The 21,222-nt window shown below is 48.5% G+C and overlaps 2 protein-coding genes across 4 annotated transcripts in view; one reads left to right on the top strand and one right to left on the bottom strand.

Moving 5' to 3' along the window:
- Trak1 (trafficking protein, kinesin binding 1) overlaps window positions 1–7,103 on the bottom strand; it is a 177,418-nt gene extending 170,315 nt beyond the window's left edge. For both annotated transcript variants that reach the window (NR_152160.1, NM_001357972.1), the window contains exon 1: window positions 6,772–7,103. The gene's annotated coding sequence lies outside the window, so the exon portion shown is untranslated. The remainder of the gene's footprint in view (window positions 1–6,771) is intronic.
- An 11,342-nt stretch (window positions 7,104–18,445) lies between these two features.
- Window positions 18,446–21,222, top strand: part of Ulk4 (unc-51-like kinase 4) — a 321,706-nt gene continuing 318,929 nt past the window's right edge. For both annotated transcript variants that reach the window (XM_030244183.1, XM_006512024.4), the window contains exon 1: window positions 18,446–18,932. The gene's annotated coding sequence lies outside the window, so the exon portion shown is untranslated. The remainder of the gene's footprint in view (window positions 18,933–21,222) is intronic.

Genomic DNA, 21,222 nt, shown 5'->3' with positions numbered 1-21,222 from the left:
CCCACTGAACAACAAAACAAGAGTAGATGGGTGAGTGTGTAAAAGATCCAACTAAGAACTGGGCAGATTGGTGGGTGAATTCTAACTCAGCAAGACTGGGCTGGAGCTGGGCTCACTTGATGGAGTGCTTCTCCAGCACACACGGAGGCCTGATTTGGTCCCCAAGCACTAAAACCTGACGTGGTGGTGGACTCCTATAATCTCAGCACTCAGGAGGGTCAGAAGTGCAGTCATCTTTAGCCACATGACAAGTCTGAGGCCAGCCTGGGCTACATGAGACCGATCATAAACCAGCAGTCATCCATCTTTGCATATATGTGTCTGTGCGAACATATGCATATGTATATGTGTACAGTCATATATACATAAGCATATTCATGTCTGTGTATATGTGCATATACGTGAGTGGGTATACGCATATATGTGTATGTATACGTATATGCCTGCATACCTATGTATACATAAACAATACCTATCTTGCTGATGTCTTAGCTCCCTGTAGAGGCAGGCGGGGAGTGTTCCCGGCTGACTACACTTGGGGCTGTTCTCTTGGCTGCTGATAGAGAATAGCAAGTCAGTCCTTCCTCTCTTCAGCCCCTCCCACTTTACAGTTCATTGCCCAGGATTAAAGGAAAATGGGGTTGGGGGAGGAGTGGACTCGACGATCTTTCCTAAAAAACACTAAGCCCTTTCCTTTCACTGCCTGGCAGGGGCGAATGCAAGGAACACTGAGCCCCAGCTCTATCCAGCAGGGAAGGGACTTACTCCGCCCAATGTCCACAAGGTCTGGTCAGCTCAGAAAAGAACCTGTCTGCGTAAGCACATGGCGATGATGGCGATGGCTCTGTGCACACTGCCTGGAGACGTGCTGAAAATGCAGGCTCGGATTTAGCAGGGCTAATATTCTGCAGATCTAAGAAGTCTCCAGGTTGACAGGATGAAGGTGATGGTGGTGGTGGTGGTGATGGTGGTGATGGCAGTGGTAACAGCGGCAATCGAGGACAACTATGACCAAGATGCCCCCCGCCCTGGCCCCATTCTGAGAAATGAACCCTCTATGTTCCTGAGGTCTGCCTGTGCCACTACAACAGGGACCGAAATTTACACAGAAAACAGTGGAGGCTAAGTTCCCCCCATTAAGTACTACCCTCTTAAGCTGCTCCTCCTCAGGACACAACCGCCTCCTGCCACCGTGAAGCAGAGCTCTTAGCTTCTTGGCACAGATGAGGTCTCTCAGCTTGGACTTATCCCTGGGAAGACGGCTGACACTCCTGCAGCTTAGAAGACTCTGTCCCTACTCCCAGAGAAGTCTCCTGAGATCTTCAGACAAGCAAGTCTGGGACAGCTCCCACACCCCCACATAAACACCTCAGCCAAGTGAGGCCAAACTACATCTAGCATTAGAGAGACTTCTTCTCTTTGGCCACATCCCAAACCGGAAATAATTTCTTCAGGATAGAGGTGAGCCTGTATGAGGCCAACGGGCTGTACTGTTTTCTAAAAGCCGGTGCTGGAGAGATGGCTCAGCAGTTAAGAACAAATGTTGCTCTTACAGAAGACTAGGTCTAGCCAGGCAATGGTTGCACATGCCTTTAATCCCAGCACTTGGGAGGCAGAGGCAGGCGGATTTCTGAGTTTGAGGCCAGCCTGGTCTACAGAGTGAGTTCCAAGATAGTCAGGGCTACACAGAGAAACCCTGTCTCGAAAAACTGAAAAAAAAAAGAGGAGGAGGAGGAGGAGGAGGAGGAGGAGGAGGAGGAGGAGGAGGAGGAGGAGGAGACTAGGTCTCTCAGACCCCAGCATCCACATCAAATGGCCAAGACACTTCAGCTCTGGGGGGACTCTAACGCCCTCTTCTGACCACCTCAGGTACTGCATTCATGAGCAAGTTCACAGAGATAAACATACACACATAGCTTTTAAAACTAAATAAGACCCTGACCTCTCCCAGAATGTTCGATGGAGCAAATTGTCGGGTCCCACCACACATATTCTTGCTTAGAAAGAGCTGCCTAGCCGGGCGTGGTGGCTCACGCCTTTAATCCCAGCACTCGGGAGGCAGAGGCAGGCGGATTTCTGAGTTCAAGGCCAGCCTGGTCTACAGAGTGAGTTCCAGGACAGCCAGGGCTATACAGAGAAACCATGTCTCGAAAAACCAAAAAAAAGAAAAAAGAAAAAAGAAAGAGCTGCCTAAAAGGGCTCCCTTATTCCACCAACCAACCGGGAAAGTCAGAGTCTATAACACAGTGGCTCCTCCTGTGTAGACAGGCTCTTCAAATCCAAAGTCTGACTAATAGTGATATTACAGATATAAATCGCTTTGAAGCAACACAGTGAGTGTGGGATTCCCGTCAGCTCGTCCCCGTAAACCTGCCAGAGGATGGAGGCATATTTCAATCAACATGATCGGGTTATCTAGAACTAAAGTCCAGGAATCAAGGCTGAGAACAGTGACACTGAGGTACCGGGAAGAGTGGGTAAGGTGAGGGCACAAAGTTCAGAAGATACGGTCAAGTCGTACAGTTCTCACATTCGGGGCTATCTCCAACTGACTCTCTCTCTCTTTTTTTTTTTTAATGTTAGTGTATGGATGATGTGCATATGTGTGTTCACGTGGGTACATGCGTGTGCATATGGAGGCCAGATGACGACCTCAAGGGTCATTCCTTAGAAACTGTCTGCCTCGCGTCTTGACACAAGGGTCTCTCACTAGTGTGGAGCTCAACAACTGAGCTGAACTGATTGGCCAGAGAGCCCCAGGGATCCATTTATCTATCCTGCCTCAGTGCCAGAATGACCCAGGTGACCCAAAATGACCCAGATGACCCAGAATGATCATCTGAGGCCACCACGCGTGGATGAAGCACGAGTCGCACTTTACTGATCTCAGCCATCTACTCATCCCTGATTCTTAAGAAAGACGAGAAGGAGAAGGAGAGAGAAGATGAGAGGAAGCAGAGAGACAGAGAGAAGCCAAGACTGAGCAGGGGGAAAGGTTGGTTTACAGTCTCCCGGACACACGCAGCACGGTCTAACTCGGCAATCCAGGTCATTTATATTGTGGTGGCTACTCTGACATCCCTAGTTATTCACAGTGTCCACTTCCGGCTTGGCACAACACTCTCTCTGGTGAACTCTCTTCTGCTCTTGAATGTCCTGATGCGCCAGACATCTAGAGCCCGAGGACGGCCTGGAAATGAGCCGCCTCTGGGCCTCTCAGGCTGGGAGTGTGCATGCATCACTCTCCAGGGTCAACGTAGGAAGGAAGACTGACACACAGGAGGCTAAGAATCCCATCCCTGACGGGGAGGTGAGTGGGGAAGGGCAAGCATGGTGGGAGATGGGGACCCCGAGAGGCCACGTTTTCAACCGTAAGCACAAAACAGGGAAGGAACCGGATGAAGTGGGACACAGAGCCCACCCCTAGTGACACATTTCCTCCTGCAAGGCCTCACTGAGTAAACTTCCCCAAACAGCACCACCACCTGGGAACCAGTGTGCAAATGCCTGAGCCTCCAGGGCACAGCTTTCAGGTGTTGGGGAAGGCAGGATGCATTTTCTGTAAGCCCTTCTCAATTCAGATGTTAAAGTACCTTTACTTCAAAGCAAGAAGAGTCCTGGCTGGGTGCAGTGGCTCTGGCCTGTGGTCCCTGCAGCGGGGAGGCTGAGGCTGGAGCACCTTGAGTCCAGGAGTGACAACTAGCTTAGAGCAACATAATGACATTCTCAAATAGCAAGCAGGACAAATCCACACAGTGTGCTGGCATATGCCTGTATCCCAGCCCTTGGGAGGTGGAGGCAGAGGGATTAGGAGTTCAAGATTAACCTTGGCTCCATAGCAAGTCTGCTGTCAGCCTGGACTGCACAAGACCCTCCCTACCCCTCAGACCCACCAAAAAAAAAAAAAAAAAAAAAAAAAAAAAAAAAAAAAACCCTGAATTCTATTTTCTGGTCTTCATCACAGTAATCATTAACTCAGAAAAGCATCAGAGGCCACGGCTAAGCTCCCAGACCCTCTGCCAACTTCTTGAGCCTTGAAGGCCACAGGAATGAATTAGAAGCATCAAGATAAGCCACTTTGCAGTGTGACACTGTTTATAGCCAGCAGCCACCTGAGAAGCCACTGCCCCCAGCAGTCAGAAAGCTGCACCTTGTAAAGTTCTTAGAACGATGAGGCCTTTGGAACAGGTGGCCTGGGAGCTTTCCGGCTGGCCCAAAGCCTGGACAAGGATTCTGAGATGCCCACACACCATCTCACCTGGTCTCTGGTGCACTAGCCGCAGCGCTCTAAGTAAGCAAGCTTCCCCATCAGCGGTGCCACACAGCCATTCAGAGAAAGCAAAGTCCGGCCTAGACCTTCAGATAAACGTGCTGGCGCTCACGTACACCACATGCTTAGACGGACCTTTTCAAGACTGAAAGCGACCCCCACTTGGATACCCACCCCCCAAGAGGGCAAGCTGGATCGAGGATCATTGTTCAGAAAGAAAGAAGACAGAGGCGGAGCCAGGACACTCATTCATCCCACCCGGCAGACTTAACCCCAGACGGCAAAGTGAAGTTGACGATCCCTGCGGCCCTTCCCGTGGAGACGGGTCTTCTAATATCTCTGAAAAAGAGCATCCTTTGTCCCTCCGTTTTCAAACACATGGGGCATAGGCTCAGCCTGGAGACGCCGGCCACTGCAATGTCCTCGAGTTTGTCAAGCTTGTAGGGCAGAGACCAAAAGTGCTTCAAAGGCCTGTGTGTGGAGGGCTCCATCTGGGGAGCCCTCAAGAAGGTGAGAGGGAAGACTCACCACTCTGTGGAGTTGACCTCTGACCTCTAGACATTGTCATACACACGGTAATAAGAGAAAACGAAAAAGGTCTGATTGTGTGTCTACAACCTATAGTGAGTTTAAAAGAGTGCCTCACCATCCAAGCCTCCCTTACGGAACCTGCCCGCTCACCCACTGTCTTATCAGATGCCTGGAGTAACTCAACAATTAGGCCTTTATAAAGTGCCCAAGCCTAGAGGAGCAGGAGGCCTGCTCTGCACCTGGGAGCTGGAGGTCAAGGTCGGGGAGCGCAGGTGGCTTGTGCCAGAACCATCCAGCAACGAAGAGGATGCCGGGTGTGCAAGACCAGAGGCAGCCTCAGACTGGTGAGAAAGAAGTCTTCATTCAACGGCTCACCGACAAACAGAGGCAGCCATTTGGAAACTGAAAGTTTGAAACCCCTTTCACTGTGAATCATGAGCCATGTCACTGTCAAAACCTGACTTGACACAGACTATAAACCTATAAAAGTTATCATTACCATAATATGTCTTAATTATTCCCACCAGGACTTTTCAAAAGTTACAACACTACAAGCTCAGTCAGACCTGAGAGCCCTCCATTGACCTATAAACTTTCATAGCAAACAAACTAACAAACAAAACCACTAACTCTGTATTCCTTCCATTGGTCCAGTTGAGTTTGAGGGACCAGGATACATGGGACAGGCAGGTAAGACTGGCTAAGGTAGGGGCAAGGTCACACAGTCTGCAGAGGCTGTGAATCTCATCTTTTCCACTCCAAGACCAGCGTCCTTACCTCAGGAGGGTGGAGCTCAGCTCTGCGCAGGAAATCAGACCCCAACCGTCCCAGGGGCATCAAACAGGAAATGGACCTGGTGCCTTGCCAAGCGGCCAACGGCAACCCAGCCCTTGGCAAACCCTTGGCAAACCTGCTATGCCTCCACCTGAGCGTTGAAAGTCAGTTTAGCATCCCCCTGGGCCCAGCTCTGATCTGCAGCTGTTTCTCCACTTGGCCTGGGCTTCTCTGTGAGCAAGCTGGAGTCAGAGGTCACAGAGGCTGCAGCCTTTAGTGAGAGACCAAAGGGGAAGGCAGCTGTCTGTCGCCCAGGTCCACCTCCACCTGTCATCTCCACCCCAACAGGGAGACCGCCCCACTGCACCCATGCGCGCGCGGGCTCACACACAAACACATACACACATACACAGGGGCGCTGGAGGCTGCTCAGAGCTCAAGCTGCCCTCCTCCCTCTTGACCGTTCTGGTAGTTAGAAATTGGAAAGGACCCTGTGCCTAGTCTGTTTCCTTATGGCTTCCTTCCACCTTCCCAAGACTAGAAAACCATGCAGGAAAAGAACATGTATCCTGGCTACCCTCTACAGACAGTACGGTCAACCTTACACAGAGTTTCAAAGTTTGCGAAGCAAATCGGGAAACAACAAGAAAAAACCCCCAGAGGCCTCAGCATCCATTCTTCTGCTCAAAGTGGGCAGTAAAAAGTCTGTCTGAGCAAGCACAGGCAACTGCTTCTAAGGCTGAGGCTTTGCTGGGGGAGCGCCAGGGAACTTAAAAAAATCTTCCCTTAACAAAACCGAAAATTTTGTTTGTCCTGACATTTGCTTTTTACCCTCAAGAGGCTGACCTTGGAGACGACACAGAATTGTACAACAGAAGTAAAAGAAGTGACCCAAAGTGAACTCCTTCACTCTCAAGGATAGAAAGGGGGGGTCCCTAGGCGCACGACGTCATTTACATGAAGTTCGGGCGGCGAGTGGGAATGTGGGTGCTGCGCGCGCTCCGGCCCCGGGCTCTCTGAAGGTCGCCAGACTGTCACCGAGGCTGCCGGGGCCCAGAACTGGAGTACATGCGGCGCGGCGGGACACGGTGCCCTTAGGGCACCTTTCCGGGTGTCCCGGATCCTGCAGGTGCCACCGGGGAGCAGCTGAGCCGGGGGCCCTCCCCAGCCGCAGGCCCGGAGCTCGAGCGACTTACCCGCAGGAGGCGCGGGGGCGGCGGGCGCGGTCCCGGGGCCGGTGTCGCTGCTCCGATTCGTTGTCGGCCCGGCCCCGGCCGCCAGTGGCTCACGTTCCCGGGACTGCGAGGCTCAGCGTAGGCGGGTGCCCGGCGATCCGGGATGCTCCGGGGCTCTTCACGCGCGTGTCACGGGCCGGGGGCGCGCGGGGGCGGGGGCCGAGTGGGCCCCGGGGTGGCGAGTGGGGGCGCGGCCGGGGACAGGGACGGGGCCGGGGATCGTGTCGCGGGCGCCGCAGCGCGGCCTCTCGCCATGGCTCCGCGCGGCCCAGCCTCGCGCCTCCCCTCGCGCTGCCGTCACCGCCCGACGCGCGCCGGGCCCTCCCCGTCCGTCCCCGCCCCGCCCCGCCCTCCTCGCCCGGCCGCCACCTGCGCGACAGTCCTCGAGCGCTACCGTCCTCGGTCCCCGCAGCGAGAGGCTCCGAGACCCCCAAAGCTCTGACCCACTTGGCACCCCGGAGCGTGCGCCGGGACCGCTCGCTGGGGCGGCTTGGGGACCCCACTGCCAGCGCTGTGGTCTTGGGGTATCAACCCCGGAGTCAAGCACAGAGTTAACGACGCAGGAGGGGGCCATGGACCAGCCATGAGGGCAATGCCATCAAATGAGGAGCTGGTGGAGGTGGCAGAAAGGACAAAGAAACCCTCCCGGAAGCAAATAACATGCAGACTGGTTAACATGGCCCAGCATACGCGGTCTGCCTACGGGTCACAGGGGACACTGGACGCACTTGGAGAGACCCAACCTGAACCGAAGATGAGGAGAAAATAAACCCCTCCAGACCCTCCACATTTCAGGACTAGATAGGAACTGAACAGGAAAATTGTCCAGGCAAAATCTTCCTTGAATGCTCACTGAGAGTTGGGGGAGGGGGGCATTGGTCACTAGATATTTGCTTGAGCTAGCCCATTTCTCCACAGACTTTCTCTCAGCGACACCTGGACAGGGGGAGTGAGAATGCCCATTCAAAGCACAGTAGGGGGGACACGTTGACCTCTGGTGAGAGGTGGGCATCGTCCTTAGAACCCTACTCTACCCGGTACTCCTAGGAGACTTAAGTTTCAGTAAACCCATTATGAGCTACATTTATTAAAGAGGGATGAGCTGTGTCCCAAAATCCCCATGCCATAAAAAACACACACATGAAACTTAAAGATATGAAACCTGTCGGGAATGGGAGGGCTGACTGACTGCGGCTAAATGGTGTGCCTTTGCTGCACTGGGTGGTGTGCAGAACATTCCAGCTGACCAGACTGAAATCTGCACTGTACGGCCTAAAATACTGGGTTGAATTTATTATGTGCAGTCAAGACTGTCATCATTAGGACTTAAGGGGCAAAAGCTTCAGATGATTTGGGAAGGAAGAGGCATCCTGATGGGAGCAAGGGAGAAACTGGATGGGCCAAACATTATCAACGAGTCTCAGTGCTGGGTTCTAGAGTATCTTTCTCTTGTCTTGTCTTGTCTTTTCTTGTCTTCTCTTCTCTTCTCTTCTCTTCTCTTCTCTTCTCTTCTCTTCTCTTCTCTCCTTTCCTTTTCTTCTTTTCTTTTTTTATGTGAGTACACTGTTGCTGTCTTCAGACACACCAGAAGAGGACATAGGATCCCATTACAGATGGTTGTGAGCCACCATGTGGTTGCTGGGAATTGAACTCAGGACCTCTGGAAGAGCAGTCAGTGCTCCTAACCGCTGAGCCATCTCTCCAGCCTCTAGAGTATCTTTTATGGGTTTGAAGTTCTTTCTAAATAGAAGAGTTCTCCAAAACATCAAATAAGAGCTGAGGCCAGGTGGACAGTGTGAGTGTGTGTCTGTGTGTGTGTCTGTGTCTCTGTGTGTGTCTGGGTCTCTGTGTGTGTCTGTGTCTGTGTGTGTGTGTGTGTCTCTGTGTGTGTCTGTGTCTCTGTGTGTCTGTGTGTGTGTGTCTGTCTGTGTGTGTCTGTCTGTGTGTCTGTGTCTGTGTGTCTCTGTGTGTGTCTGTGCGCACATGTGTGTGTGTACACCTATGTGCTTGTGAGTGTGTGTATGCACGTGTGTGCATGTGTGTTTGGAGAATGCCCATTGTATGTATGTGTACATGTCTGGGCGTGTACTCATGGCCCCACTGGGAGGCTAGGAGTTGACATTAGGTGTCTTCTATTGCTCTCCACCTTACTCTTTCTGCCTTGAGAATTTTATACATGTAAACAATGTACTATGGTTGTGCCCATTTCACACTTCCTACCCGACATGGCCACCCAGCACATTCCCCTCAGGACCTCATGTCTTTTCCCCCAGCAACCCAGTTAATGCATCGGGGCTGCTCTATGTCCTGGGTGTGAAGCATCCACTGGAGCATGGTACCATTTGCACTCCCCAGCAACTATCAACTGCCGGAGGCTCCTACATAAGGGGTGGGGCCTGGATTTAATCTGTCCCATCTCTGCCCACTTCTGTCCATCTTCGTCTTGTGCTGGTGACCAGAGCCGGTGCAAGTCCCTGTGAGTGACAGTCGTGCCACGTGCAGAAGACAATGTTTCACAGCCAGCCCCCTCTCCATCCTCCAGCTCTTACATCCTGTCTGCCCCTCTTCTGGGATGTCCCCTGAGCCTTGGAGGGTGGGGTCACTCACTGATGAAGCTAGACTGCCTAGCTAGCTAGCCTTCAGAATGAGCCCATCTCTGCCCTTCCCTGCCCCCAGCACTGTTATGACAGTCACATGCCATCATGCCTGACCTTTTAGGGAGTACTGGGATCTGGGCTCAGGTTATAGGTTTACATAGTCTACACTTGACCACTGAGAGTCATCTCTCAGCCCAGTTTTGGGTTTGAGGTGGTTGGGTGGTTTTGGATTTTAGAGACCATCTCATACAGCCCAAGCTGGCCTTGAAGTGGTCACTCTGCCCCTGCTTCCCAAGTGCTGGAGTTACAGATGCATACCACAGCAGCAGGTAACAAAACATTATATTTTTTATGATAGAATGTAAATGTGCAATTATATCAATGGGATTTCAGTCACACAGATTAAATCATCAGATATATGCCAGGTTTGATAGACTATGGCAGGCTGGCAGGATCTAGAACAAGCAATCTGAGAGGGACCAGCTTCAGTACCCAGTATTCAGTAGGAATGGTCCTGCATACAACCTGAAGTCTTAAAGGGGCAGGGGCAGATTGTCTGAGGTAAAACCAGTAGATCCAACGCCTTCTGGTTCTGGAAGTTAAGAACCGTCATCTGGCCTAATCCATCTCCTTTCCCTTGGGACGTGATCGCAGTTTGAGGTGTGGAACCAGGGCCCCCCTAGTTTTTTCCCACTGCCATTTCAGCCATTCCTGACTCCCCTTCACTGTAGGATGACTCTCTCTGTCAGGAATCCCACAGCCACCACGCCTGACTGGGATCCAGGGTAGCACCCTGCTCGACCCTCATCAGAGAAGGTCCTTCTTGCAGTGGATGGAAACTAACACGGAGACCATAGCTGGACAGTGTGCAGAGAGCAAGAGACTTCAGAGCACTCGGTCCTGCGTGGGATTTCTGTGTCATATCCTCTCCTGGAGGCTCAAGGGTTTGTGTGACAGAGAAGGGGAGAGAGATTGTTAAGAGCCAGCATGATGGGTGGCTCTGAGGAAACGGTGTCTTCCAGACATGATGGGACTGGTGTACATATGAGCTCACGGAGACCGTGGCAGGAAGCACAAGACCTGCACAGGCTCAAGCCTGAAACAGTCCCGACGCCCAGAGAGGGAAGCAAACACAGGCTCCCATCCCGATCAAGAAGCAAGTAGTCCGTACCCGCTGGCAAAGGGAACCTCGGTTTTCTCATCTGGAGTGTCGCTGCGTATATCAACCACACTCCAGGGCAGGATGCTTGATCAGAAGCAGTTAGCCAGCACAAAACTGGCTCCGCGTGTGTGCACACGAGCGTGCCGCACACACTGTCAGTGTGAGTGTGTGTGGACATGTGTGTGGTTTGGTTTGAGAGAGAAAAAGAATATGAAATTGGGTGGGTGGGGAGAAGGATCTTGGAGGAGTCCAAGGGGGGAGAATATGACCAAAATATATGAAAATAAAATAAACCCTAGACTTAAAAACATACAGCCAGTTGGGGAGAGGTGTTCTTTCAGCCCCTTCTGGTGTGTACACGCCTCTTCATTGTGGACCTGTGCAGCTGAGGGTAGCCTTGACTGTGGCCAACACAAAGTGGTGAACTTACTTTAAAATAAGGCATCTTTACCATTTTTTTCAGTTTAATTTTTTTTTTAAGTTGGTTGTGCTAGAGCACAAACTTTGTAGATGACAACATCATGTCACAAGTCTGGACACCTCTCATTTGCAGGAAACTGCGGGCAGAAAAGTGGCGTAGAACCACAGAAGCATCAAATTAGTGGTCAGCCCATAACTGCAGCTGTCCTATGTTCCTGCATTTTTACCAGCTGTCTGAGACTTGCTTCCTACAGTCACGAGACGCCAAGCTGGTACAGATCCATGAGGTCGGCCACTCAGTCCCGGTCACTGTCTGCAGCCTTGAGGTTGGTCACTCAGTCCTGGCCATTGTCTGCAGCCTTGAGGTTGGTCACTCAGTCCTGGCCATTGTCTGCAACCTTGTTCTACGGGCAGGGCCCTGACATCTGGTTCCCAGCGCCAAAGTACACACAAGGATCCTGTCCCTGATGAGAAGGAGCTGGTGTCCCTTCCCCAGCATGGAGGAAGCAGGTGGCAGGTGGAAATGGTAATTGTCCTGGTAGGTCTCAGCTTTGCAGAACACCGGGCAGACCTTAATCCCAGCACTCAGGAGGCAGAGGCCAGAGGATCTTTCTGAGTTAGAGACCACTTGGCTTTTTGTAGTTCTGGGCTAGCCAGGGCTATATAGTAAGATCCTGTTTCGAAAGAAATCAGCACATTTGATACTTTCCAGGATCTGAGGTAGTAACTCAGATAAAATGCAAAAAAAAAAAAAAAAAAAAAAAGTACCTGCTCTATATTAGTTAAAAACCTGCAGTACAACCTGGGACCCCAGGTAAAAATGCAGAAAATGACTTAATAAGGCTGCCCCTGTGTTAGCCTGAGCCCCAGAATCAGGACTGAAGAACAGTTAACGATAAGTTGTTTCTTTAAGAAAGTGACCCCATAGGAGGGAAGGAAGAGTTAGGAATAGAAAGAATGAGACAAGGAGGGGGAAGCCACCCCAGCATACAGAACCCCTCCAAGCACCTGGGGCTCTGTTCTATCAAACAGGCTGATGAACTGGACCAGGTGAAACATGGAGTCTTTCATCTCCCAGTTCCCATCTCCTAGGATCAAAGAGATGCCAGGAGAAGTAAGAGAACAAGATGAAGTGTGGTGTAGAGGTAAGACACTGGGATTCCTGTTTGTGTGTTCATTTAATTCCCAGCACCCAAAACGGCACCTGACTCACAGCCAATGGGAGTTCTGTTTGCTGATTTGCAGCCCATGGGAGAGCAGTTTGAACTGACAGCTGAAGAGATGAAAAGAAATAGGTGCAGCTGGGCTTGGAACTCTCAGGGCCGAGGTTTCAGGGCCAGAAAGACCAAAGCATAGGCTTACTTGATGCCAGGAGCCGGAGACCAGCCTAGACAGTACTGTGGGCTCCCATCCCACAATGTTCTGTTTGGTGTGTGTGTGCCTGCTTGTAGCACATATTAGATCAGGCTAGTGCATAGCTGTGCGCTCCTGCTTGGAAATTCCTCTTGTGGAGCAAAGAAGGAAGCTCAGAGGACTCAGGAAATCAATGATGCTTACAAGCCTCAGGACGATCACAGAGTTAGGGCAAGATGGCTGTGCTGGTTTGAATATGCTTGGCCCAGGGAGTGGCACTATTTGGAGGTGTGGCCTTGTTGGAGTAGGAAGTGTGTCTTTGTGGCTGTAAGACTGTTTGCCTTCAGAACAAGATGTAGAACTCTCAGCTCCTCCTGCGCCATACCTGCTTAGATATTGCCTTGCGGGCTGGTGAGATGGCTCAGCAGGTAAGAGCACCCGATTGCTCTTCCAAAAGTCCTGAGTTCAAATCCCAGCAACCACATGGTGGCTCACAACCATCCGTAATGAGATCTGACTGTCTCTTCTGATATGTCTGAAGACAGCTACAGTGTACTTACATATAATAAATAAATAAATCTTTAAATAAAAAGATATTGCCTTGCTTCTACCTTGATAATGGACTGAACCTCTGGACCTGTAAGCCAGCCCCAATTAAATGTTGTCCTTATAAGATTTGCCTTGTCCAGGACAGCCAGGGCTAAAAGAGAAACCCAGTCTCGAAAAAGAAAAAAAAAAAAAAAAAAAAAAAAAAAAAGACTTGCCTTGGTCATGGTATCTCTTCACAGCAGTAAAACCCTAAGACAAGGACTCAATTAGAAAGGGATTTCCTTCCAAGTCTGACTGTGCGAGTTCAGTTCCCAGGAACTCATATGTGGAAGGAATGAAACAATTCCAGAAAGCTGTCCTCTGACTTACACACACACCAATGCACAAGCACAAATATATACATACAGTCACACAAAAATGCACACAGACAGACACACATATATACACGGACATTACATACAAATATTTGTGTGTGTGTATATATGGCACAGGGACACACATATACACACACATATATACACAGATACACACACATATATGTGTATATATACATAGACACACACAGGCATAGGCAAACATATATATGTATAGACATACAATTTTATACACACACACACACACATATATATATATATATATATATATATATATATATATATACACACACACACACACAGGCACACATATTATACATACAGACACACAAAAATGCACTCACACACATATATACACAAATGTGTATATACACATATATACACACAGACATATACATATATATGTATATGTATGTATATATATATATATATATATATAGAGAGAGAGACACACACACACAGATGCAGGCAAACATATACATACATATATACAGACATACACACACATACAGACACATGTACACACATACATACAGACATACAAACTTTCATACACATGTGCACACATACATATATACACACAGACACACACATGTACACACAGACATACTCATATAGATAGACAGACAGACACAATAAACAAACAAACAAACAGTTTTTCTTTAAGTTAAAAATGGGCTGGTGAGATGGATCAGTGGTTTAAAGCACTTGGTCTTCCAGAAGACTTAGGTTTGATTCCCAGGACCTACACAGGCTCACAACCATCTGTAACTCCGGTTCAGGGCATCCAACACCCTTCTAGACTCTGCAAGCACTGCATGCATGTGGTCCACAACCCTATCTGCATGCAAAGCATTCACACACATAAAACAAATAAATGTAAATAATAAAGGTTTTGTTTTGTTTTTTTCGAGACAGGATTTCTCTGTGTAGCCCTGGCTGTCCTGGAACTCACTCTGTAGACCAGGCTGGCCTCGAACTCAGAAATCCACCTGCCTCTGACTCCCAAGTGCTAGGATCAAAGGCGTGAGCCACACTGCCCAGCTAAAGTTTTTTTGTTTTTGTTTTTTTGTTATTTTGGTTTTTTTTTTTTAAACAACCCAAGGTTCTATAAGAAGAAATAGTTGCTGGAAAAAGGAGACTCTTCAGTGGGATTGGCTGCATGTTGGGCAGGATTGCAGGGATACAGCTTTTGTGAGTCCACACCCAGGCTAAGGTAGGTGTTCCAGTGAGGCAGCTGTCTTTAGTGACTTACTCTCCTGCAAGCATCCCCATAAAAGTTCACTGGCTTTGCAAGTTAGACTCTTTGATTTGTCTTCCATGTCCTGTCTTCTGTGTCCTGTCTTCCATGTCCTGTCTTCTGTGTCCTGTCTTCTGTGTCCTGTCTTCTGTGTCCTGCCTTCCATGTCTTGTCTTCTGTGTCCTGTCTTCTGTGTCCTGTCTTCTGTGTCCTGTCTTCCATGTCCTGTCTTCTGTGTCCTGTCTTCTGTGTCCTGTCTTCTGTGTCCTGTCTTCTGTGTCCTGTCTTCTATGTGCTGTCTGAAGTGAGCTGATGTTTGCTCACATCTTCCTAGGAAGTCATGCAACAGCTGTCTGAATGATGACCCCAACAGGTACAGTCCTGCCTCTTATGGTCCTTTCATTCTCAGAGAGGAGGCAGATAATGTGATACACACAAGGCTAACCTATGATTGGTTCGGGAAATGGGACATGAAGTGGATGCAGGATTATCAGGATGTATGATGAATTAGTTAGATGGGAGGCTCTACCTAAGGAGCTAATACATGGAGATGCAGAAGTGCCAACCTTGTAGATGGGATGAACATCAGACCCACCAAAGCGCATCTCAATAACTGGAAGCGGAACTGGGTTTCAGAAAGGGTCTTGGGATGTGGAGAGAGAGTGAAGAGCTTTAGGTTGGGAACTGACGTGCTGTTGGACAGGTCTATTCTCAGACAAACACTGCTCACTAAGGATTATCTCAGCTGGGTGTGCTGAGTAGAAGGACCTTCCCCTGAGTTGTAGGTAATTCTGCCCTGATTGTACATAGTCTTGGGCTCTCGGGGAGGGCCTGGAGGACATAGGCTGGGAAGACTAGGAGAGCCATCCACACAACCATGGTAACCTGTAAGGTGGCTCCTTTAAGGTCATTCCCACTCCTGGCAGTAACCCCTGCCCATGGTCTGTAAGTAATCCTGATAAACACACTTGCTTCCTGGCGTAAACTTTGGTGAGATCAATTTTGTTTTGATATCAGGAAGAGAACAGATGTTGTCTAACCTCTTCTTTCCAGGGAGAAAATTCTGGAAACATATCTGTGTAGTCATAGGGATGTGATGAAACAGAGCTGAATTTAGAGAACCTTGATAGGTTTTTTTTTTTTTTTTTTTTTTGCTAGGCATGGTGGGACAGACAACTGAGAGCATCTGCAGAGAAAACTGGGACATGGTTGTCCATCTCCCTGTAGTGGGAAGCTGAGATGGCTGTCCAGAGGATAATAGTGGGTTTAAGGGTGTGGTGTGTGTGTGTGTGTGTGTGTGTGTGTGTGTGTGTGTGTGACTTCAGCAAGAAAGATAGGAACTTCTGTGTTAGCCTATGAGCTGAGAGAAAACTTGGACGAGTGGAGGAAGAGACAGAGCTGTTGACTTGCAGTATCCTAGGGCTGGAGGGCCAGAGGGAAGAGAGAACACCTACGGGAACCTTCCTTGAGGGAAGCATTAAATAGTACAGGAAAAAGATCCGAGGTAAAGGTGGTTGTGAGAGGACGGGAGAAGAGGTGACATATGATGCCACCATCATGGGTCAAGGTAGGATGTCCAGAGGGCGGAGAGAGCCAAGGCTGGGGAAGGATGGGATTGTAGAAGAGCCTGCCTGTGCCCGATGCTACTGAGGAGGCAGTGTGTACTGGGTGGAAACCCCAACAACTGTTCCCTTAATGTGGCAGCCAGGGCACCCTTGGGGTAACTAGATACCCCACATTAAATGATAAAATCGCTGGTTCTCTAAACACTCAGGCTTGTGTGGACTCTGGGACCAAGTGAGCTCTCTGTTCTCCACCCCAGTCTATGCAGGAGCAAATGATCATTGAAAGCAGGGGCTGGGGATGCAGCTGGTGGTAGAGTGCTTGCCTGGCATACATGGAGCCCAAGGTTTGGTTCCTAGCACCGGGTAAAACCTGAGCACGGAGCCTCACCTGCAGTCTCAGCACTTGGCAGGTAGAAACAGGAGGATTGTTGGCTCTACAGCAAGTTAGAGATCAGCATGAGCTATATAAGATTCTGTCAGGTGGAAGGAAAGAAGGGAGGGAGGGAGGGAGGGAAATGTGAAAGAAAGCATGGGTAACATGATCAATACAGAGAGGGAAGAATAGATTCGGTGTTTGGCTAACATGTCCACCATAAGGAGTCTAAGAACTAGGCATAACCTATTTTAATTTGATTTATTTTGAAACTTTTATTTTATATGTATGGGTGGTTTTTCCTGCACGTGTGTCTGTGTACCCACATGTGTGCAATGTCCATGGAGGTCAGGAGAGGTCATTAGATTCCCTGGCACCTGAGTCATAGACAGTAGTGAACCATCATGTGGGTGTTAGGAATCTAACTCAGGTCCTCTGAAAGAGCAGCAAGGGTCTTAAAGGCTATTATTTCTCCAACCCCTGGCAATGCACTATAAAAGAAAAAAAATGTCCTAGGCATGGCAACACATACCTTTAATACCAGCACTTGGAGTGGGAGATAGAGGGAAGCATATCTCTGTGAGTTCAAGGCCAGCCTGATCTACATGGTGAGCTACCCAGGAGCCAGGGTTACATAGTGAGACTGCCTTAAAAGAAAGTTCTGTTGGTTCAAATGGTAAGGTCACAGTTTTACAATGGTGCATAAGGATATATGGTTGTCAAGTAGAACTGGGAGCTGGAAGCCTGATCCCAAGGGAAGACACCATTTATATATGGCCAGGGTGGGACACTGTCTTAGTCAGGGTTCTATTCCTGCACAAACATCATGACCAAGAAGCAAGTAGGGGAGGAAAGGGTTTATTCAGCTTACACTTCCACACTGCTGTTCATCACCAAAGGAAGTCAGGACTGGAACTCAAGCAGGTCAGGAAGCAGGAGCTGATGCAGAGGCCATGGAGGGATGTTACTTACTGGCTTGCTTCCTCTGGTTTGCTCAGCTTGCTTTCGTATAGAACCCAAGACTACCAGCCCAGGGATGGCACCACCCCCAATGGGCCCTCGTTTCCTGATCACTAATTGAGAAAATGCCTTACAGCTGGATCTCATGGAGGCATTTCCTCAACTGAAGCTCCTTTCTCTGTGATAACTCCAGCTGTGTCAAGTTGACACCCAAAACCAGCCAGTACAGACAGGCATCATCACACCATGTTGATCTGAGCTGGGGAAAGCCTATGGAGGGGACACTGCTGGGGCTCTGCTCCTGTCCCCTCTCTAGCCTGGTGGTCACACCTCCTCTGGCCTTGTCCTCTGTCCAATAAAACATACTCCGTTCTACCAGTAGCTGGATGTTCCTGGAAACAGGAGGTTCTATTTGAGAAGTTTCCATCCCTTGTTCCCTTGGATAATATATGATCTGCGCAGACTTCTGGACTGCCTTCATTGATTAGACATCCACATGACATGTTATGTGCTGATAAAACACCCTTCAGTGGTGACCTTCTTCTTCCCTCACACTGATCTTCTGGTCTTGTCAGGCTTTTTTCCTGCCCAGCTTCTTATCACCATTCACAAATAAACTGCATAGCCCCTGGGAAGTTCAAGGCCAGCCTCAGCTACATAGTGAGCCCATATCTCCAAACAAGCAAAGACACACTGGGAACTCAGCTCAACTATAATCCCAGCACTCAGGGAGTAGAGGCAGGAGGATCCGATATTCAGGGTCATGCTTGACTTCATAGCAAGTTTGAAGCCAACTGGGCTACATGAGACCCCTGTCTCCACCCCAAAAAACCCTTTTCCTCTGTATATTTCAGGGGCTACTCTGGGAGAAAGCCTATGCTCCAAGGCAGTATATTGTGCTTAATCTTGTGCTAGTTCATGCTTGAGAGGTCAGCACAGGGAGACAGCGAGGAAACCGCTGAGACTGTGATTACGTCACTCCGAGGAGAGGCGGGGCCAGCAGTTTCTGAACTGTGAGGAAAGCCTAGCCATGTTGGGCTCAGCACCAGCACGGAGAAATTTCTTCCTCCTGGGACCTCTAAATTTATCACTTTTAGCAAATGAAGTGGTGACCCAAGATGAATATCCTCCTGTATCTCTTGCTAAGATTTATGAATATATCAGCCAATGAGAAGCAGCCTCTGGAGATCAGAGACAAATTAGCCAATGAGAAGCAGCCTCACTGCGTAGCCCGGGCAGTAATAAAGGCGACTTCTTAGGCCGAATGTGACTAGTGAACTTGGTTTACTTTATCCTGCATCACCCCACGCAGGGCATGCTGACATCACAGCAGACAGGGAAGGACGGACCGGTTAGCTGTAGCGATAACTTTAGGACTTCGGGAACCGGCCACCCTCGATGCCTTTCAGAAGGTGATGAAAAGACGGCAGGGCACGACCCGTCCACAGAAGAGCACACAGTTAACGATAAAAGCGTGAAGTCCAGAACCAAGGGCCGGCTCTCCAAGTATTCCGGGATGCTGTTAACAGGTGGGTCTTTTCCGTAATACTGAGTCCAGCTTGGCTTTCCATCCAAGCGGCTTCATCCTGTAATCCTAGCTCTTGGAGGCAGAGGCAGAAGGACTCAATGAGTTCAAGGCCAGCCTGGGCTACGAGAAATGGCTCGGTGGGTAAAGGAGCTTCCTTCCAGGCCTGAAGACCTGAGTTTGGTCCCTGAGACCCACGTGGTGAAAAGAGAGGAAAAATCCTCCTGCAAGTTGTCCTGACTCACTCTCTCTCTCTCTCTCTCTCTCTCTCTCTCTCTCTCACACACACACACACACTAATATGATGTTTTTTTTTTTATTTTAAGATATAATTCATTGTTATGTCTCCCTTTTCATTTCTGATTTTATTAATTTGATACTGTGTCCCTCTCATTAGTCTGGCTAAGGGTTTATCTATCTTACTGATTTTCTCCAAGAACCAGATCCTGGGTTTGTTGAGTCTTTGTATAGTTCTTTTTGTTTCTACTTGGTTGATTTCAGCCCTGAGTTTGATTATTTCCTGCCCTCTACTTCTCTTGGGTGAATTTGCTTCTTTGTCCTAGAGCTTTCAGGTGTGCTGTCAAGCTGCTAGTGTAAGCTCTCTTCAGTTTCTTTTTGAGGCGCTTAGAGCTATGAGTTTTCCTCTTACCACTGCTTTCATTGTGTCCCATAAGTTTTGGTATGATGTGTCTTCATATTCATTAAATTCTAAGAAGCCTTTAATTTCTGATGTATTTTTAAAAGATACTAAACTTCTTCCAAGTAACTATACAGATCTCTATTCTCAAGAGGTAAAGTTAAAAAAAAAAAATAGCCAGAATGGTGCTCGGGAGGAAGAGAAAGAGGATCAGAAGTCCAAGGCTATTCTCAGCTATATAACACGTTCAAAGCCAGCCTGGACTACATGCATCTGTCTCAAAAAGAGAGAGCACAAATCACCATTCTCTGTGGACCACACTAGTAAGAGTAGAAAGTAGACTTTGCAGACAGATGCCCACACTGAGTGAAGTACCTAAGGAGGCCAGTAGAGGGCACCAGATCTCCCGGAACTGAAATTACAGACTTTCCTGAGCCACTATGTCAGTGCTGGGAACTGAACCCAGGTGCCCTGCAAGAGCATACAGGGCTATCAACTGATGAACCATCTCCCCAGCCCGCAACCAGTAAAATTTAAACCACAAACTTTTTTTTTAAGTAAAATAAAAAAAAATCCAATATACTTTGAAATGATTTCTTGTTTTTTTTTTGTTTGTTTGTTTTGTTTTTTGTTTTTTTTTTTTTAGACCCTCTTGTGTTATGTTTTTTGAAAACTGTCTTATGAGAGGATGTTTTACTGAGGACACCCATAGCATTTTTCTGGAAGTTGCCTAAAAAAGGGCATACGATGTTTTTGCTGGAATGGACACTTGAGAGAACACATAATGTTTGAAAGGGTATAAATATAACCAAACAGACAGTGGATGGCATTGTATGGTATTGATTTACCTTTCTGCTCTTGACTGATCATCATTTGTCATGACTTCCTAAAGAGAAACACACCTAAAACTTCTGGTGGCATTCCAGCGGCTTCTTGCCGCTTCCACGGACTCAAGCTGATTGGGAGAACCTCACATTTTCTTCTAGATCGAACTGCCACTGCTGATTAATGAATGGTGTTTGTGAGTGGCGCGAACTATGGCTACTAATTCATATAAATTAAACTGCTAATATCCTGACAACACAGATTGGATTTGCCCCCCCCAAAATATTTCTGGGGCTGGAAAGATGGCTCAGTATTTAGAACTACTGGAAGTGTACTCTTCCAGTGATCCTGAGTTTAATTCCCAGCAACCACATGGTGGCTCACAACTATCTATCTATAATGAGCTCTGATGCCCTCTTCTGGCATGCAGGTGAACATGCAGATAGAGCACTCACAAATTAAATAAAAATTAAAATAAAACTATTTCTAAACAGGTCTACAGTCTCTTTTTTCCTATTAACCTTACTTTCCACAACCTCTGGTGGATGATGGGCTAGAAGGGAGGTCAAAATATTTAAGTATACTTAATAAATAATATAAATATTAAAAATATAAGCCTACAGGACTTACTAGTAAAGCATTAAATATAAAAATAATAATTTGAGCCGGGCGGTGGTGGCGCACGCCTTTAATCCCAGCACTTGGGAGGCAGAGGCAGGCGGATTTCTGAGTTCGAGGCCAGCCTGGTCTACAAAGTGAGTTCCAGGGCAGCCAGGACTATACATAGAAACCCTGTCTCGAAAACAAAACAAAGCAAAAAAAAAAAAAAAAC

The sequence above is a fragment of the Mus musculus genome, chromosome 9 (genome assembly GCF_000001635.26).
Source record: "Mus musculus strain C57BL/6J chromosome 9, GRCm38.p6 C57BL/6J".
Taxonomy (NCBI): Eukaryota; Metazoa; Chordata; class Mammalia; order Rodentia; family Muridae; genus Mus; species Mus musculus.
Note: the sequence above shows the minus strand (reverse complement) of the source record. Positions and strands in the feature narration are given on the sequence as shown.